The sequence below is a fragment of the Chlorocebus sabaeus genome, chromosome 21 (assembly GCF_047675955.1).
Source record: "Chlorocebus sabaeus isolate Y175 chromosome 21, mChlSab1.0.hap1, whole genome shotgun sequence".
Lineage (NCBI taxonomy): Eukaryota > Metazoa > Chordata > Mammalia > Primates > Cercopithecidae > Chlorocebus > Chlorocebus sabaeus.
Genome location: NC_132924.1, coordinates 80,535,215 through 80,557,932, shown reverse-complemented (window position 1 = coordinate 80,557,932; position 22,718 = coordinate 80,535,215). Strand labels below are relative to the sequence as shown.

Below are 22,718 nucleotides of genomic sequence, written 5' to 3'. Positions count from 1 at the left end.
ATTTTAGTTACCTATAAATAAGTTTCTGATTTTAATAGTGAGGATAAATTTCTTTTAGATTTGAGTAGATAAAACAGCTGGACTCTATTGACAAAATAGAAGACATTACATGTGGCTAAACTGTTAGAATGTTAATTATCACCTATTTCCATTATTTTAGGAATATTTAGTGACCTTCATTTTTCAAAACGTATACTGTTTATTTGCAATTGGAACTGTTTTCTTATTATTTTGAAGAGCAATATGCATTTTTATAATCTTCCGCTGGTAGTGTTGAAGCTTTATAGGGGAATAGCTGACCAATATGAGTTGTGAGTTGCATTTCTATAGAAGTTGAGAGTAATGTGGGGAAAATTTTGTTGTGAATTTCTAAAATCTTCTGCACAGCTTTGGGTGGCAAGGCTTTGGTAATACTAAAAATGAAAATGTTGTGCTGCTATTCGTGCATTTTGAAAGTTGGGGAAAAGTATCTTGCTAGAATGCCAGCCATTAATAAAGATAACTTACACACACACACACACACACACACACACACACCACACCACACCACACCACACACATTCATTTAAGCTTAAAACTAAGACCAGAGAAAACATGGCATCAGTGGAAATATGTGATGGGGATGAGGAGATTATTAACACAGCGGAGTGCTTTTCTGCCAGAGTTCAAGTAGTTGCTTATGTTTATCATCAGAATAATCCGCATGAAGTAGAAGAAACCAAGGTACAGAGAAATTTACTGACTTGAAAGGGTCTAGGTAAGTTAGCAGCAGAGTCAATGTTAAAACTGCAAACCATACTCTACTAGGCGGTTGGCCTTCTCTCTTTGGAAAAAGGTCTTGGGACTTGGAATTGGATAATCTAAATTTAGTTGCTATTTGTTACCTGTATAACTTTTGGCAAGTGAAACTTCCTTTGGGTCAACTTTGATTCTTTTTGTTGAAGTATATTTTTGTGCTTTGTTTAACTATTTGTGAGACAGTGTTTTCAAATTATATTCAGATTATTTCTAAAAAACAAAATCTGGGGTTTCTGAGCCATAATGGTAGCTCAAACATGGACAGTGCTCTTTATTTAGTGTACAAGTAACTTGTCTCCAAGGATAAATAAGATAATACAAACTTTTAAAAAATTGTGTACAATGCTTAGTATAATTTTATTTCCTTTATAAAAACCACAAATTGGTGATTATAAGGTATGCTGAAATCTTAACAAGGTTAAACCAACTTCCCCTGTTTTTAACAAATATGTAAATATCTCAACCACTGATTGAAAATCATTATATTATTTTCATGAAAAGAATTAATAACAGACCGGGTGCAGTGGCTCGCACCTATAATCCTAGCATTTTGGGAGACTGAGGCAGGTGGATCACTTGAGATCAGGAGTTCGAGACCAATCTGGCCAACATGGTGAAACCCTGTCTCTTCAAAAAATACAAAAATTAGGCGTGGTGGCACAAGCTTCTAGTCTAGCTCCTCGGGAGGTTGAGGCATGAGAATCGCTTGAACCTGGGTGGCAGAGATTGCAGTGAGCTGAGATTGCACCGCTACCCTCCAGCCTGGGTAACACGGTGAGAGTAGGTCTCAAAAAAAAAAAAAAAATTATATCAGATTGTCAATTTATGAAGATCCTTGTTTCCATAGTAACACTCAAAATTGTGCATTTAATATATTTTGTGCAATGAATATAACCTCTGTATACTAACCTAGGAGAACAGTTTGACTTCCTAATGATAGCTAAGCACTAGATACGATTCTAACCCCAAAATACAGCTTAATTAAAATCCTTTTTAAAAAGTTGTGCTTTTCTTTTTCGTTATAAATATTTTCATTGCATATCTGTTTTAATTCCTAAAAAATTCCTCCTATAGGGAGTCTCTGATATTTAATTTTATGTATTTGTCTTCTTAAATTTGGACAGCCGTGACTATGACAGAGTAATTTATTGTATATTTATGTTGTACCATTAATATCAAATCATTCTTACCCAGCTTGTGGCTAGTTCTAATGGCACAGTTTTGAAGATTCTCTGAGTTTGTAAATAACAACTCAGCTTTGTGAAATATTGGAATTCATCATAACTGAAAGTACTTTGAAACAATCTTAAGGTATCTATGTACAAACAATTTTTAATTGCTGAAAATCAGTTTTAAGCTGTATTGCGACAAGGGTCCTTTTTCAATGGATACTTAGCGTAGTGAACCTTGAACTCTCTGTGATACTGGAGCCCATAGAAAAAAGGGTTATTTTGCTTTAACACCAATTCAGAAATTTCATTTGGCTTCTCAACTTTGCATTTCTTTCACAACAAATATTTTATCAAAAAAATAGGAGTGGACCATCTGCTGAACTTCCATCAAGTGGGGAGTAGCCGAAGTTGTAGAGAATCAACAACATTGGTGATTCATTTTCTATATGAGAATAATTGAAAACTTTATGAAATATATTTGATAAAGCACATGCATCAGAATTGCACACACTTAACAGATAGAAAATCCACAAGCCATTCTTTCCCATCCTTCCCTACTTCATCTAAATTGGGCGTTTACATTTTTTTTTTCATTTTTATTTTTCACACTGTGTTTGTAAGTCATTTGCCAGTATCACTTACATTATAAAAATAAATACATGACATTTCTTGCCATTTTTCCATCCATACCTACACTTCGGATCCTGTGACTTTACTACAGTTTATCCTCCCTCTGTTGTACAACCGTTGGCATGTCTACTTTGGGGCTTTGTCCAAATTATTACCTTCATGTCCAGTTTTCTGGTTTACTGTTTTGACTGCTTACTATCCTCCTTTGCCTTCCTAAATATTATGGATTTTATTGATGTTTTTCTTTTATATTTTTATCGAAGAACTACACAAATAGCCATGTTTGTGCCCCATCACTCCATTGTTTTCTCTTTTCTGTTGCTTCCCTTTTTTCTTTGCATAATTCTCTTCCTCTGAGTTATGCAGAATCAAGTTAATTTTGTGTCCTGAGGCCAAGTCCATTGATCAACTAGATTACATATTTAACAAAGCTATGTCAAGTCCCCTCTTTTGTGCTGTTATGACTCTTATGCTCTGCTAGGGAACACGGCTGACTGTCTACAATCTAGTGCTTGATACTAGTTATTGATACTAGATACATATCATTTTTGTAAAAAGACTGCCATTCTTTATATATAGAGCCTGAGAATGGCAGAGTTTTACTGTAGGCTGTAGTTCTACTATAGACTCAATAACATCTACGATACTACTTGAGTCATCCATTTGGGAAAATGAATGCATTTTAAGAGTTTAGTTAATAATTCCTAAAGACTGTAATCACTGGTGTCTTTCTGCCAGGTATATTCAGCAGTGTATCTTCAGTTACTGCTACCTTCTGATCTCTGTTTAGGGGTGCAATATCTATAAAAAGTCCTGTTATTTTGATTGGTATTGCAGAGAATCTGTGGATCAGTTTGGAAAGAACTGACATCTTAACAGTATTGAGTCTTCTAACTTATGAACACAGTATCTCTGCTATTTTTAGGGCTTTTAAAATTTATTTTATCAATATTTTGTAGTTCTTGGCCTATAGATCCTGCACATATTTTGTTAGATTTGTATTTAATTATTTCTTTAGTGCTATTGAAGTAGCACCTAATTTTAAACAAATCCAATTGTTTATTGCTAGTGTATGTAATTAGGATCATATCAAACTCATATCCTGCAACTTTACTAAATTCATATATTAGTCTTGCGAGTTTTTGTGTGTGAATTCTATGGTATTTTCTATATAGACAATTAATGTTGTCTGCAAATAGAGATAGTTTACTTTTTCCTGAAACGTGTGACTTATTTGTATTCTTGCCTTCTTGTACTGCCTAGGACCTCTGGTATTAGGTTGAAACCCCTGAATATCCCTGAACCTTCTTGCTGGATATGCTGAGAATGCAAAGCCCTAACAGAACTACCCTTTACCCCATCCATTTCTCAGGAAGGGGTCGTAGCTAGCAACCTTGAGGAATGAAGTAATGACTCCCTAGACAAATAGAATACAAGCGGACTTGCTTGTCTTTGTGATAAAAATGGCAACTTTCCCAAGCTCAGTGCTCTTCAGCTGTGAAAAAACCCATAGTACACAGAGGATCCACAGTCCCTTCGCCAGCGACTTGGAGGACAAGGTGAATTGTCACTGGTATCATGCTCATACTGCTTGCTGTATCATGGGTAATATAGTTCTTTGATTTGGACCCAGGCATCTTACATCTTATGTTAGCATCCGTGAAACAGTAACAGGCTAGATTCACAGCTTATAAATAGGATAGAATCCTAGACCCTAAACAATTTTTGACATTTTTGGCTATAAGCATATGATGTTGACAGAGATAGGGTTTCCTGTAAGAGAAATGACAGGGCTCTTGTAGGCTGATTTAGAGGATATGAGACCAGTAGCAAATGCTCTTGTTTAAGTGGTTGGGTAGTAGTACAGAGTAAGAGTCTCCTAATGACCTACCTGTTAATGAATTTTTTGAGGCTAAGCAGTGAGGGGTGGAATTACATGAAACTGCTCAAATAGTGCCTTGGTTATTGCTCACTCTCTAGGCCTGGAGGAGGAAAAACTATTATTATATCAACAAAACAGCAAGCCTCAGAGCCCTAAGGCAAAAGGCAGTATGGCTGTAGCTGCTGAATCAAGGGCTTCTGAGAGCTAACATAAAAGATAACAGCAATGAGGATGTGGAGCTTTGGGTAGACTAAGTATATTATAAGTTCATTTGTGGAGTCTGAGTGGGCAGCCACTTGCAATTGAATGTAAATGCAGTCTTGCTGACTGGTACGTAGCTGCTCTTTCACTTTGTGGACTCTCATTTTTCTCTCCCCACTCTATTCTAACCTCACCTGCTTAAGATAAAAGCCAAATATGGTAGAGAACCTCAGGGAGGGAGAGGAATTCAGGTTTTTTTAGCTGTGTTGAATAGAGATGCTCAATTCGCCATCCTACGTGGTCCTGTGGGGAAAAAGCACGGTAGATGTCAAGGTAGGCTGAAGGCACTGAGGACTGCAGGGTGGAGTTCCAGCAGCATGCACCGGGCAAATTAGAGACCCCTAGGCCCAAGCACTTCCGGGAGCACAGCGTCACCCTGGAGTGAGAAACCAAAGCAGAAGAAAAGCCTTCCCACCACCACAGTCCTCTGCAGGATAGATTCCCCCGCTACCTTGTCTTCCCCATGCTCCTGGTTAGGAAATAATGTAGTCTCCTGGCAGCTATGGCTGTAGTCCCTTTTGTGCATATGTTAAATTCCTTGGTCTGTGTTCCTACAGGGGGTAAAATACTCAAATTTTAAAAAGCTGAAATGTAGCTGGAGCCTCTGGATCTATTCAGTGTACTATTGTTTTGGGTTCCTCTGCTAAATGTATAACTGGTATTGATAATTTTGTGTTCTTACACTATGAATACTTACAGATTCAGGGGAGATTCTCCTATTCATGGGCTGCTGCATGTAGAGAGGTGTTCCGCTGTCCGCTCCCTAGGTGATTCAGCAAAAATAGTGTATCATCCCAGGAGGGAAGAAAAGAAAATCACAACTTTGGTTAAAGGCTCCATGACTGCTGGAGAATTCAGACCATTTCCCAGTACAGCAGTGCCACCTGCCTGACCCAGCTACCAAGTGCACCTCTTTGAAAAGGCAGATGCAGCTTTGAAAAGGGATGCAGCTGGCCTGGCCTTCGTATCATTTTGGCTTTCCATGAAGTAGAACCTACCCCTTTTGGGGAAAAGCTTATTTCTCACTTTGCCACCTGAAGCAAAGCAGTTGACTCATTACGCCGCTGGATTTAAGGAATTTCTTGTAAAAAACTGAGTCTGTTTCACTTATGGTTCAGCCCAATTAAAAACTGATGCAGTTCTTCAGGGTTGGTGCCAGGTACAGAAAAGTGAGAGTGGATTGCATCACTCCATTCTTATAGCTTTGACCAGTATGCTCCTTGATTAATCTTGTTATATTTTTACTGGCTCCTGGCCTGTTGCGATAGCCTAACCTTCAGGTCAGCTGTTAGAAGGCTGACAGATTAAAAACAACTTTTCTTTGGTACTGCAAACTGTGAAAACAAATTATAGCTGCCAGTCAGACAGTCTGGCTTACTCAAACCTGTACCTCCTAGATTGCCATCATTTCTGCCTGAATTCGTTATTGTATCAGATATGGTAATAAATCTATCATAATAGTCTGGGCAATCATTGTGTCCTGGTTTTGGGGAATAGGGACTTCAGTCGGTATCTCATCCCTGCTTCCGTTTGTAGGATGAATTCCTTTTCCTCCTGCATGGCTACAATTTTTTTTTTTTTTTTTTAAGGCATTTTTCTTCTCCTAGTTCTAATGCGTTTTCAACAGTGCTCAAAGCATAATGGGGTTGTTGCTCTTACCTCTGGGGTTTAAGGCTCCCCTCTAACCCCTTACTCACCATGTTAAAGATGGTAGAAAGGATCCAGCCTGGACTTCATGCTTTCCCTCAATGGCTTCATGCTTTCCCCAAGCCTGCACCACGACAAATGCTTTCTCAGGCCTTTCACCATACACTCAGTCTTTTTGTGTATGCCTGTGAACATCTGGTGAGATCTTTGCAAAAGTCCGTGAATGGGTATGAATTCCTTTTGTGTCTGTAGATTCCCTGGCTTCTATATTTTCTTGCTAACACACAGTTTTGACTGAATTATTCTTACTGGTGTCCAATACTGTCTTCCCCAGGTACTCAAGTACTCATGTCCCATGTGTCCTGCCTTTCATTCGAATTTGGATTGGTTGGTTTCCCAGTAACCATAGCACTCTGATGAGTTCAAGAAGTTTCTGTTTGTAGATCATTTGTTTTTCCCTTGTTCTTTTTTGTAGTTACAATGTGAGCTATGTTGTATCCAGCTTTGTTCATCTCATGGAAGCTGAAGAATACCTTCTGGGATTTTAATTGATATCACAGTGAACCTGTCTATTCTGTTAGGGAACATTCACGTCTTTGTATTGAGTCCTCTGATCTTTAAACATAGTGTATTTCTCAATTTATTTAGGTTGTCTTTAATTTCTCTCAGTAATATTTTGTAATTTTAAGTGTGGAGGTCTCACACATATTTTGTCAAGTTGGGTAGTGCTAGACTCAACATTTTTGGTACTATTATAAATAATATTTTAAAATTTTGATTTTGTTTATATAAAGAAATATTATTGAATTTTGAATGTTGAACTTAAGCCGTATGATTTTGCCAAACTCATTTATTTATTCTTTTCTTAATTCCTTACGATTTCCTTCTTAGAGAATTATATTTGAATAAACAAAAGTTTATGTCATAGTTTTCAATCTTAAATCTGTTTTGGTCTTGCCTTATTGCCGTAGCCAAGACCACAAGTAATATTGAGTAGAAATGGTGAGAGCAGACATAATTGCTTTTTTCCACGTCTTCAGGGGGAAAGTATTCAATCTTTCATTATTAGGTTTGATGCTAGGTGTAGGGTTTTTATGGGTATCATTTTTCAAGTTGATAAAGTTTCCTTCTTAGTTTGTTGAGAATGTTTATCAGGAATGCATATTACATTATTTAAGATTTTTTCCATTTAATGAGAGCTCATATGGTTTTTCTCATTTAATCTAGTAACATGATAAATTATGTGGATTTTTTTTAATGTTAAGCCAACCTTGCATTTTTGACATAAACCTATTTTGATAGTACTGCCTTTTTAGATATTGCATGATTGTATCGACAATTATTTTTTAAAAATCTTTTGCCTATGTATTCATAAGGCCTATTGGTCTGTCATTTTCTTTTATTGTAATGTTTTGATCTGGTTTTGGAATCAGGGCAATGCTGGACTCAAATGAGTTGAAAGATGTTCTTTTTCTCTAATTTTGAAAATGTTTTTGTAAGATCAGAGTTAGTCTTTTCTTAAATGTTAAATAAAATTCCCTAGAGAAGACATTTGAACCAAGAGGTTTTATGTTGTTTAAAGTTTTAAATTACAAATTCAAATTATTTAATAGATAATAGATTCATATTTTGTATTTCTTCTGTGTCTGTTTTGATGATATATGTATCTTTTGAATAATCAGTTTACATTTAAAAGTTGCTAAATTTATTAACATCATCAACTTGTTTTTAATATTTCCTCATTGTATTTTAATTATCTGTAGGATCTGTACAGATATCTTCTCTTTCATTACTGATATTTGACAATTTGTGTCATCTTTCTTTTTTTTCTTTTTGAGTTTGCCTACAAGTTTACCAGTTTTTTCAATCTTCAGAAATAACTAGCTTTTGATTTCTTTGTTCTTAATGAACAATGTTGTTGTGTTCTTTTTTTGTTTTATTGATTTCTACTCTTTAGTATTTCCTTTCTTCTTTACTTTGGTAAAAGTTTCTTTCATCAATTTAAATTTTTTTTCTGTTATGTGGTTCAGTATTGTTTTACCAACATTCCACAACTTTGGATGTCTTATTTTATATCACTTAGTTCAGTATGCTTTCTAATTTTCCTGAAGTATCTCTTTGCTGTTATATGGGTTATTTCAAAGTATGTTGTGTTTTTTTTTCTTTTTGAGGCAGAGTTTTGCTCTCTCACCCAGGGTGGTACGATTACTGCTCGCTGTAGCCTTGACCTCCTGGACTCAAGAGATTCTCCCACCTCACCGGTCCAAGTAGGTGGCATTACAGGCATGTGCTACCACGCCCATTTAATTTTTGTATTTTTTGTAGAGACAGAGTCTCACTGTGTTACCTGGACTGGTCTTAAACTCCTGGACTCAAGCAATCCTCCCACCTCATCCTCCAGAAGTGTTGGGATTACAGGCATGAGCCACCATGCTCGGACAAAAGTGTATTTTCTAATTTTTAAATACTTGGTGATTTTTCAAAGTTTTTTGTTATTGGTTGCTAATTCAATTTCATTATGGTCAGAGAACTTGATTTGTATGATTTCTGTTCTTTTAAATTTGTTTAAGTTAGTTTAATGGCTCAGTATGTAATCTATCTTGGTGATTGTGCTGTGTACTCTTGAAAATAATGTGCTTTCTCTCATTGTTCGGAGTAGTGTTCTATAAATGTCAAATAGGTCAAGTTAATGATAGTATTGTAAAATCTTCTCTAGCCTTACTGATGTTTTTACTGTTTTATTAACTTTTTTTTTTTTTTTCCTCCCTGAGCCAGAGTCTTGCTGCATCACCCACGCAGGAGAACAGTGGTGCTATCACAGCTCACTGCAGCCTCAACCTCCTGGGCTCAGGCAGTCCTCCTGCCTCTGCCTCCCAGGTAGCTGGGACCACAGGTGTGTTCCACCGTACCTGGCCTCTTTTTTTTTTTTTTTTTTCTTTCCAGTAGATATGGGAGTCTCCTTATGTTGCTCAGGCTGGTCTTAAACTGCTGGGCTCAAGGATCCTCCTGCCCTGGCCTCCACAGGTGCTGGAATTACAGTCGTGAGCCACCACACCTGGCCCTGTTCTATTAGCATTTAAAATAAAGATAAGTTAATTTTTTTTTTACTGAAAAAAAGAGTTGTGAAATCCCCACCTATAATTGCAGATTTGTCAGTTTTAGTTTTTTGACTTCATCTGGTTTTTGTTTCATGTGTTTTTATCGGGTGCATGCACATTTAGGATTGCTATGAAATACATGGCTTTGTGTTCAATGATAATTCTTTTCTCCTATCAGTGTAGCTATTCCAGGTTCGTTCTATATAGTTTGCATCATATATATAGATTATTTTTTAACCTTCACTTTCAACTTGTGTATTTTTGAGGTTTATTTTCTGTTGATAGTAATGGTTTTTGCTTTTTAAATCCAATTTGATTTTTGTCTTTTAATTGGAGTACAGAGTATTTGTATTTAATCTAATTTTCATATGATTCCTTGTTCATTTTTTCTCTTTCCTACCCTTTTTTGGATTTTTACAATTCCATTTTACCTTCTCTGCTGACTTATTAGCTGTATATATAAAATAATATAAATGTGTGTATATATGTATATATAATTTATGTATATATAACATGCATATGATATATGCATGTTATATATGTATCTATTATATATGTATATATGAAAAAAATATATATATTTTTGTGTGTGTGTATATGTATTTTTTTTTTTTAGACAAAGTCTCACTCTGTTGCCCAGGCTGGAATGCTGTGGAACGATCTTTGCTCACTGCAGCTTTCACCTCCAAGGCTCAAGAGATCTTCCTGCCTCAGCCTGCTGAGTAGCTGGAACTACAAGCACTCACCCAGAGTGACCACCTGGCTAATTTTTGTGTATTTTTGTATAGATGGAATCTTGCTATGTTGCCTAAGGCTGGGGTCTTGAACTCCTGGCCTCATGTCATCCTTCTGTATTGGCTTTCCAATGTGTTGGGATTACAGATGTGAGGCACCGCACCTGGCTCAGCTATATCTTTTAAGCTTTCTTGTTTTAATGGTGGTTTTAGGTTTTATGATACACGTGCTTAACTTATTACTGTCTACTTTCAAGTAATAGCACATCATGTATAATGTTAGAACCTTACTATTAATACAATATAATTTCTGTTGGCCCCTTCCATCTTTTCTGCTGTTTTTTACTTCATAATACAGTGTCACTATTTTTGTTTTAAATAGCCAGTTATCTTTCAGTTTTTTAAAAAGTTTATATTTATCCACATATTTACAATGGCATTGTTCATTCCTTTTTGTACATCAGAGAAACCTTCTGGTATATTTTCCATCAGCCTAAAGAACTTACTGTGACAGTTTTTGTAGTGCAGAGTTGTTTGCAACAAATTATTTCTGTTTTTCTTGTCAAAATATGTTCCTTTTGTCTTCATTTTTGACTTTCACTCAATATATAGCTCTATACAGACACTTTATTCTTCCATCATTCAAAAAATATTTTGTTGTTTTATGGCATGCTTGGTTTCTGATGAGAAGTCTGTGATCATTCTTATCTTTGTTCCTCAGTTCTGTGATGTATCTTCTTTCCTCTAGCTTTAAGAGTTCCTCTTTATTTCATTGTTTTTATAATTTTCATTGTGATGTACCTTGGTGTAATTTTTTTGTGTGTGCTCTCCTTCCTTGCTTGGGGTTCACTCATATTCGTGGATCACTGTTTTTGTTGTGGTTGTTGCTGCTATTGTTATTTTGTTTTTGTTTTTTCATCAAATTTGAAAAAATTATTTCATTGTTTCTTCAAATACTTTTTTTCTTAGAACATTATTCTCTTTCTTAGACTTCAAAAACTCCTGTTTTAGGCCGGGCGTGGTGGCTCGCACCTGTAATCCCAGCACTTTGGGAGGCCGAGGCTGGGGGGATCATGACGTCAGGAGATTGAGACCATCCTGGCTAACACGGTGAAACCCCTTCTCTACTAAAAACACAAAAAAATTAGCCGGGTGTGGTGGCGGGCACCTGTAGTCCCAGTTACTTGGGCGGCTGAGGCAGGAGAAAGGCATGAACCCGGGAGGCAGCACTTGCAGTGAGCTGATTGCGCAACTACTCTACAGCCTGGGCAACAGAGCAAGACTCTGTCTCAAAATAAAAAAACAAAGTAACAAACAAAAACTCATAATTTAGACTTGGTATCTTTCCACATGTCATTGAGGCTTTGTTCTCCCCCCCCCCCCCCCCCCTTATAGCTTTAATTTGTTTGGGTAGTTTTGATTGCTCTGGTTCCTGTTTTATCACTCTTTTTATCTTTTGTAGTGTCTGATTTGTTGTTAAGGCCCTCTAAGGAACTTTTCAGTTCAAATATTGTGTTTTTCAGCTCTGGAAAGTTTTATTTGATTAATTTCTTTAGTTACAATTTATCTCTGTTGTGTTCATGTATTTCTTTAAATCCGTTTTTAATAGATATTTTAATATCTGTCTTATAATTTTGTCATCTTTTTTGCATCCTGGTATTTCTAATAATTTTTTTTTGGGTGCTGGTCATGGTGTTTGAATACTATGAATGGATTTTGTTATCCAATAGTGAATGTTGTACTTTGTTCTTTCGGGCAGTTAAGTTACTTGTGGGTCAACTTGATCCTTTCACACTTGTTTTTAAGCTATATTAGGGCAGCTTTAGAGGAACATTTATTCTAAGGCTAGTTTAGCACTACTGTTAAGGCATACTCCTTCATAGAGCCATATTGAATGCTCCTGTTATTTAATGGTATCTCCCATTTTAGCATTCCAACCTGGAATATTTTGCAGTATCCTGTGAGTTTGAGACTTGATCAGTTTTGCAGATTTTCTGGTAGTGGTTCTTTGCCTGGCCTTTTTGAGTCTCACTGTATACATTTATAACTTAGTATTTCTTTGAAGATTCAAGAGTCCCTGTATAGAATTTTCTGGTACTGTTTCTCTGCTTAGCCTACCTTTTTTCTGTTATTCTGACCTGAAAATTCCAGGTTTCTCAGCCTTCCTTAACTCAAATTTGTCCCTTCAACTCATTGAGTTCGTTGTGTTTACTGAGATGTTCCCCTTACATTATAGGGGAAAGTATATTTAGCAGAAAGCCAGAGTAATCACAGGGCTCAATCATGTGTTTTTTAGGGGTCACAGTCCTGCATTGCCTGTTGTCTAATATCTGAAAACAGTAGTTGCATAAATTCTGTCCCGTTTTCTAGTTGCTAGGGTAAATCCTATACCAATTATTCTGTTAGGCTGGAAGTAGAAGTTTTAAATCTGTTTTTAAAACTTAATTGTCATGGCACTTCTTTTAGCAATTATGAACTACCTTGAGGCATTTCTTTTACTGCTGTCTTACAGTTATGTCTTAAAGTTATTGAAAATCTTTGGTTGTTGTTTTACTTTTTACTCCTCGTTTCTTATGTTACAGCCAATAGGTTAGTAATATTCTGAATCAAGCAAGTCTGATTCTTGGTGCTTAAAATATCTGCTCTGGGCCAGGCACAGTGGCTCATGCCTGTAATCTCAGCACTTTGGGAGGCCAAGACGGGCAGATCACTTGGCGTCAGGAGTTCAAGACCAGCCTGGCCAACATGGTGAAACCGTGTCTCTACTAAAAATAAAAAGAAAATTAGCCAGGTGTGGTGGTGTGTGTCTGTAGTCCCAGCTGCTTGGGAGGCTGAGGCACAAGAATCACTTGAACGTGGGAGGCAGAGGTTGCAGTGAGCAGAGATAGCACCACTGCACTCCAGCCTAGGTGATGCAGTGAGTCTCTGTCTCAAAAACAAAAGAAACAAACAACAGATCTGCTCTGGACAGTTTTCTTTCATAAATGCTTCCATATTTTTTTTGTTGTTAGAGGAAAAGATTATGTGCTGGAGAAAAAAATCATAAGCTATACAAATTTATGCCTTATGATCTCTAGTCATTTTCCTCTCTCTCTCTCACGTGTGTTATTATACATACCAGCAGTTAGCAAACTTTTTCTGCAAAAGGCCAGATAATAAATATTTCAGGCTTTCTGGGCTATATACAGTCTGTGTCACATATTCTTTGTTTTCTTTTTTGACCTTTTAAAAATGTAAAAACGTTCTCAGCTTGAGGGCTGAGACCACCACCACTTTGTTCACATAACCTTCCCCTTTCATTTTTACCAGAAGACCTTACCTCTTACTATATTGCAAAAACAAATACATTTTATCAACTTTTTGCTTCCTGTGCATCTCATCTCAAAGCGTATCTAGACCTTCAGTTATTTGTCCATCTTTCATTCTTGTGTTGAGGGAGATAGATGCATGTCCTTTCGTTTAAGCCTAAACCCACTTTGTGGATTCCCCTTCCAAATTCATTCACACATTGTTCCAGTTTGCACTCCTATGTATTATCTTCCCTGACTCTTCCAGCTGTACTCGGTTAACATGTGCAAATTTGCTCTGTTCTCACTTTATTCCTGCTGCTTTAAATTTTGTATTCATGCCATCCACCACTACAGCTTATCTTATTATGTACTTTTAGTTGAGTTTAAATTGCAAATGGAAAAAATAATGGTCTTTAAACTGTAATAAACTACTTAGGTATAAGGTGTTTTACATATTCATTTCTGAGTCAATCTTGGCCACATTTTCTTTATTTCATAAATTAACAGCTTTTTGTTTCCTCCAGTGACAACATATTAAAACATATTAGAACATCTCAAGCAAAAATCTTCTGTGGTAGGGAAGGAAATACTCTCTAAAAGGCAAAATATCAAGTACAGATTTTTTTTTCTTTTTAATTTTAGGAATCAGACTAGATCTAGGCACATTGTGTTGCAGGCGTCACCTCACAAATCTGCCAACGCATGTCTTTTCTGAGCTTCAACACAGCTGCTGTCCTAACCAGCAGCTCTCCTTTCCTCTCCTTGATAGTGGTTTGCATTGGTGTTTTAGTTTATGTTGGGGAAGGAAAAATACAAAAGAATCTCTTTTTCATTTTTCTTGTGATACTGTGGGTTTTAAAAAACTATAATGTGAGTTAAGTAGCAGTGGCTTCTTCAGGATCATCCTTATACTAAGAAACACAAAGGGCATTGGTGTTTTAAATATAGATAAGTCCGTTTATATAAAACATACTTTAAAGAATAAGATTACTTGTAAAGAATAAAGACACATTTAAAAACTACATGTTCTTACAACAATTTGTTCTATTCTTTTTTCCCTGTAACACAGTTATTCCTCCCCCGCTCCCCACACAACAGATTTGTAATGTAAGAATAGAATCATGGTGCAGCCTGCAACTCCCAGAGGTAAAACACACAGTACTAGACTTCCATCTGTAGATTTTACTTTTCAGATTTCATGTCATTTTCTCAGAGTTAAATTGAAATTTAAAATCATTTTAAGCTTTCAAGGATTGCATTCATGTTGTTCTTTTAAGTGGTTTCATCATACTGTATTTTGTGTTTAGATATTTTATTGAGCATAATTTTATTATTTTTCAATTATATACACTATGCAGCTGCTTGTGTCTTAAATTTTAATTGCGTGCTTTTGTCATATTGAATTAGTTTTGAAATATTCTTTTACTGTTGAATATTTCCCTTTTTGATGAACTTAAAATAGTATCATTAATGAATTTTTTAATCTATTTGAGTAAATTTCTTATTTGTTTTGATTTGGATATTTCACATATACAAGCATAACTCAGAATTATTCAAAATTGAAGAAATGTGGTATGAATGATCTGAAGGATCAGTAATACAATAATTTAATATTTTTAAATTCATGTTTGACATTGCACTTGGATTTTGAAACGTTTAGCCTAAAATAAAGACAATTTATTGGTATTATAATAGCTGTGTTAAGTATTTGAATCTTTTGAATCACAGATGAACTCTTATACTAGTAGAATCAAAATCTGTGCCATATTGTGCTCTCTTTTTGAACATGTGATGTAATGAAGATATTTCAGATAAGTTAAAAATACAATTGTTTTGCTAGCTTTAGAAAGGAGACCAGTAAAAGGGTTATTTGACTGATGTAATCTGGAGGAAATTGCTCTGTGAAAACATTAGGTGATTTTACATTTGAGATTTTGACTGTTTCTTCCTTGTTATAGAAGATTCTTAATTTATAGTAATTTGTTTATTTGCTGAGACAAGAGTATAAAATACATTTGGTTTTGTTGCTATTCGGGAAGAGAGTCATTTAGCTAATGTATGAGCTTAGCCTTGCTTACTTTCCCAATTTCGTCCTTGTTAATTCTCTATATATTCCTCAGATTCTCATTATTGATACCATATGCAGCAACTCTCAAGACTCACATTTAAAAACTGGGAAAATCTTGAAATTCCTATTATTTATATGTATGGAATGTACTATATTAATATGAGAGAATTAACTCCTGTACTTTCAGCTGTAATGCTTACTCACTTTTATTTTGTAGACACGTGACTATTGTTCAGATTATTTTCAAAATCACCGTAGGAAGGTCTGATTGCTTGGTTAAACATTTAACAAATATTCATTACATTCTTTGTGTCCAATAGGGTATAAGGTGCTAAGGGAACAGTGACTATGCATTTGTAGTTTAGTAAAAGATGCAGATGAATACACTATGATAGTATACAGTAAGTGCAATACTAAAGATTAAGTATAAGGTGCTATGCAATCACATAAGACAGACACTAGTCTGCAGGGAAATGGTCATGGAAAGCTCTCCAGAGGAAGTGGATAAACTAGATATGAAGAATACTCAAGTATTTGCCAGATCAAGGCGATGGGTGCTTGTTCAGATTGGTGAAGGTATATCATACAAAGAGACAGCCTTTCCTAGAAGAAATTAAAGATGGGGAATACAAGAAAAGGACAGTGTATTAGTCCATTTTCACACTGTTGATAAAGACATACCTGAGACTGGGAATTAAAAATGGTTTAATGGACTTACAGTTCCACGTGGCTGGGGAGGCCTCACAATCGTGGGGAAAGGCAAGGAAGAGAAAGTCATGTCTTACTTGGATGGTAGGGGGCAAAGAGAGCGCTTGTGCAAGGAAACTCTCATTTTTAAAACCATCAGAAACTCCTATTTTCTTTTTTTTTTTTTTTTTTTTTTTTTGAGACGGAGTCTCGCTCTGTCGCCCAGGCTGGAGTGCAGTGGCCGGATCTCAGCTCACTGCAAGCTCCGCCTCCCGGGTTTACGCCATTCTCCTGCCTCAGCCTCCCGAGTAGCTGGGACTACAGGCACCCGCCACCTCGCCCGGCTAATTTTTTGTATTTTTAGTAGAGACGGGGTTTCACCGTGTTCGCCAGGATGGTCTCGATCTCCTGACCTCGTGATCCGCCCGTCTCGGCCTCCCAAAGTGCTGGGATTACAGGCTTGAGCCACCGCGCCCGGCAAAAACTCCTATTTTCAAAACCATCAGATCTTGTGAGACTTATTCACTATCAAGAGAATAGCATGGGAAAGACCTGCTGCCACGATTCAATTACCTCCCACCGGGTTCCTCTCATGACAGGTGGGAATTGTGGGAGTTACAATTCAAGGTGAGATTTGGGTGGGGATGCAGTCAAACCATATTAGACAGGGAAGCATTGAGAGATAGGGCCAAATATTATATGGCCATCCAAGCCATATTAGGGAATTTCAACTTTTACAGGAGAGCATTGATGACTCCAAGGGAGTAATGTAACAGACTTGCATTTTAGAAAGATCACTCTGACAACAATGTCAAATGGATTGGAATATTGGGAGCATAATTAGAGATAGGGAAGTCCAGTATGCCAGGCAAAAGTATCATGGTGATAAGAATTAAGGGAGTAGCATTGAGGATGGAACAAAGTAGTGGGATCTATTTTAAGGAGATACAGAAGCTGTGAGGTGTGATTAAAGAAGTAGGGCTGACTTGCAAAATTAAATGGATAGTAGGTCTACTCACTGAACCATTCTTAGGAGGAATGGTTTTGTGAGGAATGATTATATGTACATAGTTAACCCTTGAACAATGTGGGGGCTAGGGGTGCTGACTCCCCATGCAATCATAACTTTTGACTGCCCAGAAACTTAACTGCTGATAGCCAATTGTTGACTGGAAGCCTTACCAATAACATAAATAGTTGATTAACACGTATTTTATATGTTATTTGTATTATATACTGCATTCTTACAGTAAAATAAGCTAGAGAAAAGAAAATGTTATTAAGAAAATCATAAGAAAGAGAAAATATATTTAATGTTCATTAATTGGAAGTGGATCATCAAAAATTTTCATTCACATCGTGGTCATGTTGAGTTGGCCGAGGAGTAGGAGGAAGAAGAAGGGTTGGTTTTGTCTTAGGGTGGCAGAGGCAGAAGAGATGGAGGAGGTAGAAGAGTAGGCAGGAAAGGCAGGCACACTCGGTGTAACTTGACAGAAATACATGGCAATTTCTGTCTGGCTTTTTTGCTTTTTCATTTCTCTAAAAATGTTTCTGTATGGTACCAATCCTTTCATCATTTGCTTTAGTTTCAGTGCCTGTGATGTAGAAGGGTCCATGTTATAAAAGAAGTCAAAAGTAGTCTTGAATAATTGGAACCCTTCTGCTGGATTGTCTAATGTCAGTTTGTTTTCTGGCATTGCTTCTTCTACATCTTCCTCATCTTCTGGCACTGGTTTGGAAACTCTACTGAAATCCTTCACCCCTGCCATCTTTTTCTCATATCTACGATCTCTTCCATGGTTTCTTTGATCGGCTCTGTGGTAAATCCTATGAAGTCATGCACAACGTCTGGATCCAGTTTTCTTTGGCAGTAATTTATTGTTTCAGACTTGATGGTTTTCATGGCTTTTTCTATAACAGCGATGGCATGTTCAATGGGGTAATCCTTCCAGACTTAAATTATGTTCTCTCTATAGGAGTTCTCTTCCATAGCCTTGACAGCCCTTTCCATAGAACACCATGTCTAAGGAGCCTCAAAAGTCCTTATGACACCAAATCTAGGTGTTGAATTAGAGTTGTTGTGGTTTGGGGCAAGTAGTCTACTTTGATGCCCTGGATGTTGAACCTTATGGAGTTCTGGGTGGCCAGGGACATTGTCTGATATCAGAATAACTTTAAGGCAAGGTACTGACTTCAGGGACAAACCAACAATGGAAGCAATCAAGAAAAGGTGTTCTCATTGTCCATGCCTTCCTGTTGAACAACCAAAAAATGGGCAGTGGTGTTTATCTTTTTCCTTTGAATCTTGGGGTTAGTAGCTTTAATAGATAAGGGCAATCCTCCTGATCATAAACCTAGCTGCATTTGTACAATACAGTGGAGTTAGCCCATCTCTTACTGCCTTAAATCCCGGTGATTACTTTTCTTCCTTGGTAACAAATGACCTTTATGACATGTTTTTCCAGAATAGGGTACTTTTGTCCACATTAAAAACCTGTTCAGGCAGATATCCTTTCTCCTCAGTGATTTTCTTAATAGCACCTGGGAACTCATCTGTTTCCTCTTGAGCAGCAGAAGCTGCTTCTCCTGTTACCTTGGTATTTTTTGTTCTTGTTACATAAATTAACCCTTTCTTCTAGGCTAGTGATGCCTCAAATGATAGAGCTTCTACTGGCCTTTCAATTTCTTCAGTCTTTTGATGGCCAACTTTGCCATGTTGGTGGAAGTAGCATTGTAGATCCAGGCACCATCAGCTACTGTTTTCATGTAGGAACCACAGTGTAAGATCCCCACTGCTTGTTTCTTCATCTTGGTTTAGCCACAGAAGGAGCAAGTATACTTGGCAGGATGGCTGATTTCTGTTTTCTTCAGTGTTTTCCAGAGGGAGGTACCATAGCAATCCCATATTTACCAATGATTTCAGCCTACTTGGTGAGTTTTAGCAGTGTAGCTGTGAACTAGGCACAAGCCCAGAGAGGACTATCTTGATATTTTTAAAGCCACACCCCTTTCTAAAATTATTAAACCATCCTTTGCTGGGATTACATTCTCCAGCTTTAGATCCTTTACCTTCCTTTTGCTTTAAGTTGTCATATGACTTCACTATTTCTTGAATCATATAGGTGTGCCTTTTTTATAGCAATCATGCACCCACATAAAAGCTACATTTTCAATACGAGATAAAAAGATATTTTGCAGAAAGTGCTGCTGTAGTTGCAGCAGTGGCTTCACAATTTTTCTCTTCTTTTCTTTTTTTACAGTGGTCCTTGTGCCGGATTCATTTGTTTTGAGATGGTGGGCAACCATAGCTGCAAGTCTCAAAATTCAGCACATATCAAGCAGTTCTTTTTCTTGTAATGTCTTGTCTTTCCTCTGCTTCTTGAAAACACTTCCAACAACATCACTAAAGGCACTTCATATGGGTCCTATGAAGTTATTCAAGGTTTATGGTATTGCATTAAACAGTATGAAAAATAAGTGAGAACTGCAAGAGATCACTTTCTATTGTGATAACACAATTTACTGGAGAGAGACAAACTGCTCAAGCGAAGATGTTAGCATCACTTAACGTTTAAGAGGATAATTGTAACATTTGAGATCACAGCAATAGCAGGAGGATGTGGCTACCAAATTATTACAGTAGTACAGTATGTACTATAGTTAATTTCTTTTTCTTTTTTCTTTTACTTTAAGTTCTTAGATACATGTGTAGAACGTGCAGATTTGGATACATGTGCAGAATGTGCAGGTGTGCATGTGCCGTAGTGGTTTGCTGCATCTATCAACCCATCATCTAGTTTTTAAGTCCTGCGTGCATTAGGTACTCATCCTAATTCTCTCCCTCCCCTTGCTCTCCATCCCTTGGCAGGCCCTGGTGTGTAATGCTCCCCTTCCTGTGTCCATGTGTTCTTATTGTTCAACTCCCACTTATGAGTGAGAACATGTGGCATTTGGTTTTCGTACTATAGTTAATTTTGTGCAGTTGTGATTTAATAACACATCTTTATGTTTGTTTACATTTTTGTCAACTGTGAATGGTGCCATGTATGGTCTGCAAGGGTTTTCATAAGTTTTGATAAATTTTAATTTTTATAATATATTTGTGTATATTTTATGGTAGTGATGAAATAGACTAGTATCTACATATATTTTATATATTCAGGACATACCTTTTTCTTAATTTTTTTGATATTTCTAGACTGTATGGTTCATCTGCAAGTTTTTTCAAATTGTTGCATCAAATCTCCAAAAAAATTTCCAATATATTTATTGGGAAAAAAATCTGTGTATATGTGGACCTACACATTTCAAACCTATTCAGGAATCAAGTGTACTCTGGGCCATGTTGAATTTGAGGTGCTTATTAGGCATCCAAGTGTAGACAGCTAATAGGAAACTGTATATGTGGATTTGAAGTCCTGGAGAAAGAAAGGGGCAGAAGACACAGATTTGAAAGTTGCCACAAAGAGAGGGTAAGTGAATATGTGAGAAGTATGGAGTTGTATTCCCCAAAGGGAGTAGAAATAGTACAGATATCCTGAGGAATTCTAATATGTAAGGGGTGAGTGTAGGAAGAGTAGACCAAAAGGAGACTAACAGGCATTAGCTAGAGAGGTGGGATGGTATGAGATAATGGAATCTAAGAAAGCACGGTGTTTTAAGGATGAAATATCAACATTGTAGATGAGAGTTGAAGAGTAGCCGTAGGATTTAGCCAAAAAAAGAAAGAAAGAAAAAAACATGATTGGTGACCTCTGCAAGACAGCATCAGGAATATGGTAATTACACAAGTATTGAGATCAAGGTGAACATTAGTGTGAGCTCATTTTTCATATGCCTCTTTCAATGAAGAAGTAATTTCAGCTGTTCAACAATATAACATTCCATGTTTGGGCAAGGAGGGTGTCAGTAAGAATATTATTATTATTATTATTATTTTTGAGACAGAGTCTCACTGTCATCCAGGCTGGAGTGCATGGCATGATCTTGGCTTACTGCAACCTCCACCTCCCAAGTTCAAGGGATTCTCCTGCCTCAGCCTCCCACGTAGCTGGGATTACAAGTGTGTGCCACCACGCCCAACTAATTTTTGTATTTTTAGTAGAGATGGGGTTTCACCATGTTGGCCAGGCTGGTCTCGAACTCCTGAGCAGGTTATCCACCCACCTCAGCCTCCCAAAGTGCTGGGATTACAGGCGTGAGCCACTGTGCCCGACTGTCAGTAAGAATAAAATAAAATTTGGGAAGTTATTTTTGAAGACACTATAATCCAAATAAAAATAAAAGCCTGATTTGTGAAATGGTATAACCTGAAACTTTAGATTGTAAAAGAAAAAGAGATGTCATAATATAGCTTGAATTTGAAATAACTGGGATTTAATCTAAACTACCAATGATTTGGAGTTTCATTTTATAGATAATATATGGTTATTGACAGAGTATTATGAGATACTATATGAAAAATGCTATAATGCCTATAGCCTCTAATATAATACCTGTCAAGTGTGTGTGTTTGTATGTAAATATGTGATATACTGAACACCTTATTTATAACTATATATACTGGTTAATAACTTCATGGCACTTTTCCTCTTCGTATGTATATTGTCGTGTGACAAAGTGAAAGTTTAAAACAACAAACATTTATGAAATTACATCATTTCTGAAGAAAAATAGCCGCCTAAAGATGTCCATGTCCTGTTTCCTAAAACCTGCAAATACTTTACATTATGTGGTGAAAGAGACTTTGAAAATACGGTTACAATTATGGACCTAGATATGGGCTTAGTCTAATACATGAGACCTTAAAAGTAGAGAACTTTTCCCAGCTGATGTTGGAAGAGATGAGTCAGAGAGGTGAGGCAGAAGGGTGTTCAGAGAGATTCAAAGCGTGAGATGGAAGTAGGGAGCTATAAGCCAAGGAATGTGGGTGGCCTCTAGAAGCTGAGAATATCCCCCAGCTGACAGGCAGCAAGGAAACCAGAAAGTCCTGTAACTACATGGAACTGAACATTGTCAAAAACCTGACTGAATCTGGCAGCAGTTCTTTCCCAGAGCCTCCAGTAAGTAACACAGACAGCCAATACCTTGATTTCAGGTTTGCGACACCCAGAGCAGAAAAAGCCGACTGAGCCCACTGGACTTCTAACCTACAGAACTGAGATAGTAAATTGTATTGTGTAGAGCCACTAATTTTGTTGTAATTTGTCATGGCAGCAATAGTTAACTAATGCAAAGAGGTAGGAATCCAGAAGTAGCTTAGCTGAGTGGTTCTGGCTTAGGGCCTCTCACGAGGTTGTAGTGAAGTTGTCAGCCAGGGCGTGACCGGGGTGGAAGGATATACTCTCAAGCTGACTCACATGGTTGTTGGTAGGCCTCCATTCCTCACCATGAGGGCCTCTTTCTAGGGCTGTGCATGATGTGGCAGCTGACTTCCCAGTGTGAGTGGAGA

General features: G+C 37.0%; 1 protein-coding gene across 1 annotated transcript in view; it reads left to right on the top strand.

The window, feature by feature from the left end:
- Positions 1–22,718, top strand: part of COG5 (component of oligomeric golgi complex 5) — a 370,641-nt gene that overhangs the window by 99,895 nt on the left and 248,028 nt on the right. The gene's annotated exons all lie outside the window — the stretch shown is intronic.